Below are 7,408 nucleotides of genomic sequence, written 5' to 3' on the forward strand. Positions count from 1 at the left end.
CAGCCTCCTCCGGCCCCTCGCCCCTCGCCGGCGAACTCCCTCTTCTTCTCTGGCAACCGCGCGGTCTTCCTCCGGCGATCCTCATTCTCCGTGGCTAGATCTCAAAAACCAGAGGTTGACTTTCCACCCCCCTCGAAATCTGCCAAGTCCCTGTATTTTTTTTGCATATTTCATCGCATTGTATCTCATCATCCGTGGCTCCGTTTTGAGCGTGTAGAATATCAAAATGTTCGCCTCGACGAGTACATCATTTAATCTCATTGCATCATTTTTATTTGAGCTCATCTTGATGCCCGAAATGTCGTTGGAAGAGGGCTGTGTGAGTAATTTGTCAGATCTGTTTCAGCAAATGGCATTTTGTCATTTTTGCCATGATTAATGTGTGCATGCTATGATCCTGAGCTCTACATGTGTTTTGTTATATGCCATGCCATCTTTACAATGGTGCTTGCCATGTATTTTTGTGATATATGTGGTGACTAGCACAAGCTTGCAAAGTAGCGTAACCGGTAATCCTGATTTCAGGGACTTAGAATTTCACTAAGTCCTTGTCCTGATTTTGTTGATATGCCATATGTTCATGTTGTTACCTAGTGATCCGTGCCTCTTTTGAGGATGATCAGTAAGGATGTTTTGTTAACATTGTGGTGCTGTATCCATCCATGTCTTTGTTTGCATTTATGGAGCACCCTTCTTGAGTCAATCGAGCTCTACTTTTGCTATTTCGTGAATCCTGGCAGATTGTTGACATGATTAAAGATTTTGCCAAGGATGTTGCTATTGATCCGTGCATGCTATGTTGTTGTTTAGTTTGTCATGCCATCCTCTGTAGTGAGTGCATCGAGCTCGTAAACATGCCTACTCGTTAACTGTTTTGCATGCCCCAGTTTTTCACTAAGTCTGAGATCTCTTTATGTTTTTGCTATGTTCACATGCTTGCAATTGTATTTTCTGATCCCATTTGGCTCAAGGTCATTAAGGGACTTTTGTTAAGTTCTTTGAGTATCTTCATGCCATGCCTTGCTTTGCCATGTTAAGTTCCTGTAGCATGTAGTTTTCATGCTCTAAAGTGTGCTTCCTGATGATAAATCCCAGACTTGTGTTAATTTCACTAAGTCCTTGTACTGATGTGTGCATGCTATGATCCTGAGCTCTACATGTGTTTCTTTATATGCCATGCCATCTTTACAGTGGTGCTTGCCATGTATTTTTTGTGATATATGTGGTGACTAGCACAAGCTTGCAAAGTAGCGTAACCGATAATCCTGATTTCAGGGACTTAGAATTTCACTAAGTCCTTGTACTGATTTTGTTGATATGCCATATGTTCATGTTGTTTCCTAGTGATCCGTGCCTCTTTTGAGGATGATCAGTAAGGATGTTTTGTTAACATTGTGGTTCTCTATCCATCCATGTCTTTGTTTGCATTTATGGAGCACCCTGCTTGAGTCAATCGAGCTCTACTTTTGCTATTTCGTGAATCCTGGCAGATTGTTGACATGATTAGCGATTTTGCCGAGGATGTTGCTATTGATCCGTGCATGCTATGTTGTTGTTCTTGCCATGTCTAGCTCCTATGCAATGTCTTCTTGTTGGGTGTATGCTTAGTTTGTCATGCCATGCTCTCTAGTGAGTGCATCGAGCTCGTAAACATGCCTACTCGTTAACTGTTTTGCATGCTCCAGTTTTTCACCAAGTCTGAGATCTGTTTATGTTTTTGCTATGTTCACATGCTTGCAATTGTATTATCTGATCCCTTTTGGCTCAAGGTCACTAAGGGACTTTTGTTAAGTGCTTTGAGTATCTTCATGCCATGCCTTGCTTTGCCATGTTAAGTTCCTGTAGCATGTAGTTTTCATGCTCTAAAGTGTGCTTCCTGATGATAAATCCCAGACTTGTGTTAATTTCACTAAGTCTGAAACCTGTTATCATTTGCAGTTTTGCCATGATTGTTTGAACCTGTTAATGGATGATTTAGCCGTAGCTCAGTGTTCATATTTTGTCAAGCTTCATGAGGGGATCCCTGCCATGTATTTTGTTGCCATGTTTGAGTGCTGTAGCATATTTAACTTGTTGCATTTAGATGGCTACTTGCTGATTATCGCAGACCGGTGCCATATTTGTTTTGCTTGCCATTTCCAAACCGTGCATCCCATTCCGGTGATCTTTCTATCGATTTCAACCGAAATCACCTCACCTTTCAAGTGGCACTCTTGGATTTCCAAGTTGAGGCCAGGTTCAATCATTCCTTTCCAAATCATGCATATGCACCGCATACCGCATCCCGCATATCATACCATGTTCATGTGTTGGTTGTTTACTATGTTGTGTGCTTCTTTCCGGTGTTTGCTTCTTCGGGTTGGTTCCGTTAACGTCGCGTTTGTGAGGACCCGTTCAACTACGCCCGTTTATCTTCTTCATGGACTCGTTCTTCTTCCTTGCGGGATTTCAGGCAAGATGACCATACCCTCGAAATCACTTCTATCTTTGCTTGCTAGTTGCTCGCTCTTTTGCTATGCCTATCCTGCGATACCTACCACTTGCTTATCATGCCTCCCATATTGTTAAGCCAAGCCTCTAACCCACCTTATCCTAGCAAACCGTTGTTTGGCTATGTTACCACTTTGCTCAGCCCCTCTTATAGCGTTGTTAGTTGCAGGTGAAGATTGAAGTTTGTTCCTTGTTGGAACATGTTTACTTGTTGGGATATCACAATATATCTTATTTAATTAATGCATCTATATACTTGGTAAAGGGTGGAAGGCTCGGCCTTATGCCTGGTGTTTTGTTCCACTCTTGCCGCCCTAGTTTCCGTCATATCGGTGTTATGTTCCCGGATTTTGCGTTCCTTACGTGGTTGGGCTATAATGGGAACCCCTTGACAGTTCGCCTTGAATAAAACTCCTCCAACAAGGCCCAACCTTTGTTTTACCATTCGCCACCTAGCCTGTTTTTCCCTTGGGTTAGGCCAGCCCAAGGGTCATCTTTATTTTAACCCCCCCCCCCCTGGCCAGTGCTTGTCTAAGTGTTGGTCCGAACTGAGTAGACTGCGGGGCCACCTTGGGGAAACTTGAGGGCTGGTTTTACTCGTAGGATGTCTCATCCGGTGTTGCCCTGAGAACGAGATATGTGCAGCTCCTTTCAGGATGTCGGCGCATCGGGCGGTCTTGCTGGACTTGTTTTACCATTGTCGAGGATGTCTTGTAACCGGGATTCCGAGTCTGATCGGGTCTTCCCGCTAGAAGGAATATCCTTCGTTGACCGTGAGAGCTTGTGATGGGCTAAGTTGGGACACCCCTGCAGGGTATTGAACTTTCGAAAGCCGTGCCCGTGGTTATGGGCAGATGGGAATTTGTTAATGTCCGGTTGTAGAAAACCTAAAGATTATCTTAATTAAAATGCATCAACCGTGTGTGTAACCGTGATGGTCTCTTCTCGGCGGAGTCCGGGAAGTGAACACGGTGTTGGAGTTATGCTTGACGTAGGTTGTTTTAGGATCACTTCTTGATCATAGTTTCTCGACCGTGCTTTTGCCTTCTCTTCTCGCTCTCATTTGTGTATGTTAGCCACCAAATATGCTAGTCGCTTGCTGCAGCTCCACCTCATACCTTTTACTCTTCCTATAAGCTTAAATAGTCTTGATCGCGAGGGTGTGAGATTGCTGAGTCCCCGTGACTCACAGATACTTCCAAAACCAGTTTGCAGGTGTCGATGTTACCGTGCAGATGACGTAGCCAAGCTCAAGGAGAAGCTCGACGAAGATCTTGTCCTTTATGTTGTTTCGTTCTAGTCAATTGGTAGTGGAGCCCAGTAGGGGTCGATCGGGGATCCGTGTAGCATTTGGGGAAGTCTTCTTTTATTTTGGCTCCGTAGTCGGGCCTTGATTGTAACTGGTTGATGTAATGCTTTATTCATGTAATTGTGTGAAGTGGCGATTGTAAGCCAACTATGTATCTCTTTCCCTTATGTATTACATGTGTTGTGTGAAGATTACCTCACTTGCGACATTGCTTTCAATGCGGTTATGCCTCTAAGTCGTGCTTCGACACGTGGGAGATATAGCCGCATCGAGGGCGTTAGAGCGGGGCCTTGTGATTTGACTGCTCGTATAAATGTGCCGACGACCTGAGGAGGAGCAAAGAACCGTGCGGTATACTCAGGTTTTCCACTGGAGTACGACGGAGGAGCACGAAACACGGCGGCCCAGTGCCATATCCTCTACTCTCTACTCTTATTATATATTACTAGCAAGAGGCATTGTTCTATTGGCGATAAAGAATGGTCTAATTTGCTAGTCATCTCATTTTTAGCATTGTTCTATTCATGCCTCACAGAGAAGGTGACATGTGCGGCCAAACACCCGAAGCAAAATAAGAAACACAGGAGCAAAAGAAGAAGGAGGATTATCACCCCCCAAAAAGAAGGAAAACGCACACACAAGTCTGGGGCGTTGCTCTCACTACATGAAGGGTTGCTGGCCGCGGAGTCGTAACTGCTTCTTCATCGCCTCCACGACCTCCATCTCCTTGCGCGTCTCCTCCGCCATCTTCATCATTGTGTCCATGATGCGGGATTTCTCGACGCGAGCCTTCATCATCTGTTCCACGGCCGCATTACGTACCATGACAGCAGCCGGGTGCTCGATGCGGAGCTTCGCCAACTCCTCCTTCTGTTCCATGACAAGGGACTGCAACATCTTCATTGAGGAACTACTATTCTCATGTAGCTTCTTCCAGCCGGCGTTCTCCTCCTTCAGCAGGTCGAGCTCGTGGCAGAGCTTTGCCTTGTCCTCCTGAAGTTGCAGGATTTCGCCGGTCGCCTTCTTCTCTGCTCTTCTTTAGCAGCATCACCAAGCCGGCGGTCAACTCCCCCTGCTCATTGAGCTCAGCAGGCATGTCGTCAAGGCTCTCCTTCAGCAGCTCCACCAAGCTGTGGATGAACTCCTTCTGCTTATTGAGGTGCTTATTGAGCTGATCGGGCATGCCGTCGAGGGATAACGACTCCAGTGCCGCATGTTCGCCTCCGCGTCTAGGGTGCTCCTGGGAGCCATCGCCTGCCCGTGAGAGATCTTTCGAGGTCTCTGCGTGGCGGCGAGCCCTCTTTTTTCCGCAGCCTTGGTTGCCGCTCCCTTGTTATGAGTAGTTCTCGACCTAGACCTCTGCACACCGGCCATGGCAAGGACGGACGAAGAAGGATGACTTATGAGGAGGAAGGTAGAGTAATTTTTGGTTAGGTAGTTCCCCTTTTATTACCTAAGTACTAGCACTAGTACAAAAACCTGCATAGTGGGAACACATTCAGGTTTGGTACGTACTAGTACGTGTGAGCAGGCTTGCACTTAATTGCAGCACTAGTACTTTCGAATGTGATGGGAACATTGTTGAGGAAATCGTTAACTGGTAGCCGCTCGGTGGGCTAGTGAGTAGGGGATTAATAGGCTAATCGGCAAGTTAATCGGCCATTTAATCAATTAATCGGACGATTTATCGGGTAATCGGCTACTCGGGGACCCTATGAGTAGGGATTAATCGGCAAGTTAATTGGTTAATCGGATGAATTCTTGAACAGGGGATGGGAACAAGGTAAAGATTAATTGATGGCTTTTGGTTTCGAGGCCCGAAACGGCTCCCGATGAGTTTAGTGGAACAGAAATTTCAAGTAGACTACACTGCTCAGATGCATAAATATTATGTTACTGTCAAAAATTGGCACAAAATATGAAGGAGACCAATGGAAGTACTACTAGCAACCCATGATTTAACTACTCGCATGCACGCAGTACTAGGCGCATGTCTTTCTTCCGCCCTCACGTCCACTCAATTTGCATGCGCTGTATTAATTGACCATCAATGAAGTGAAGGACTTTACACGCGTCAAATTATCACATGGGGTGGATCTTGGTACAAAATTGCGTCCTCCCGTGTACCCGCATGTGCGTGCGAGGGAATGAGTGTGTGCATGGCGTGCGTGCACATCTTCGCTTCATGCATGTACCGCCAATGCGGCTCAGGGAGGACGAGTACATTCTTCTGGAACCAGCAGCACGTCACTGCGATCAATCATTCAATCCACACAAGGATGTCGCGACAATGCCTCCACATGTGCCACGTGGCTTCATGAACTATAAGAGATACACCGTGTAGCGTGCCATTGTGTTTTGCACATACTCGAAGTGCTAGTATGGTACACATGCATTGCACGCGTCAGATTTTGCAACCAAATTATGAATAAATACCACACTATAGCATGTAAGCTCTGAGTCATATATGCCTAATGTAGACCTTCGTTTAATTCTTATAGTTCATCTCATTCAAAATCATTTAGTTTTTATAAAAAAACTAGGGCCTCTTTGATTCGTAGGATTTCCAAAACGCGGGAATAGGAAGAACATGGGATTAGAGTGGAATGTCGTCTTGAATCCTACAGGATGGTACGAGTGTTTGATTGTGCATAGAAAAAATGCCGAATTCTTTCAAAGAGGTTTGAGTGGATGGGATGTTTCCTATGAAATCTAGTGCAAATGAATCATATGGAAAAATTCCTATGGTTTACAATCCTACGAATCAAACAACCAAGATAGGAAAATTTCCTAAGGATTAGAATGCTCCAAAATTCCTTCAAGAATCCTTTGAATCAAAGAAGCCCTTAATCTATTTTATGATTCATGGAATTGTGCGTTGTAAAGCATAAAGTAAAAACAAAAATTGTAATTCAACTATAAAAAAAGTTTGGGCAGTTATGATACAGAAGATTCTAGAACAAAGGAGAACCACTATTGTTATGAGATTTGTGCATTATGCTTAAGTTCAACCATGGAGTCTTCTAGATTGTACATGTGGAAAAATCCGGTGGGAGGCTAGAAGATGGTGTGAGGGGCCGAGTGGAGGGAGACTATGAAGGAGTGCACAACTGCGAGAACGATATTTAGAGAGAGGGGGCGAGAACGTGCATTGTTGCGAATAGTGGCGGAGCCATGGAAAATGTCGCATGAGCTACGGGGCCAAGCATTGCTAATCCTTTACGAGGAGGGCCAATTCTTCAACTTAAACCATTTTTACCAGCAATTGTCTAATGATCACATTCATATTAGCCTCGATATATAGTGATGTTAGGGGGGAAGGCCCTTGCTGCCCCCTGTCTTCGCCATTGTGCACGCGTCTGAGAGATGAAGCAGAAGGCATGGATGATGAAAGGGGGCGTTGGATATATAATTAATGTGGGTGTATTAGCTATATATGTAATCCTATATAGAGAGGTATAGATTGATCGATGTGGACGTGGGAAAGAGGGTGAGACCTCACTAGATATATAGATTGATCGGTTTATGTGGAAAACTATGAAAGACCTAGCTATATACACATACACACATAGAGGAACATCGATCACTGTGCATGCACGTGAGAGATAA

The sequence above is a fragment of the Triticum urartu genome, chromosome 3, assembly GCF_003073215.2.
Source record: "Triticum urartu cultivar G1812 chromosome 3, Tu2.1, whole genome shotgun sequence".
NCBI classification, from domain to species: domain Eukaryota; kingdom Viridiplantae; phylum Streptophyta; class Magnoliopsida; order Poales; family Poaceae; genus Triticum; species Triticum urartu.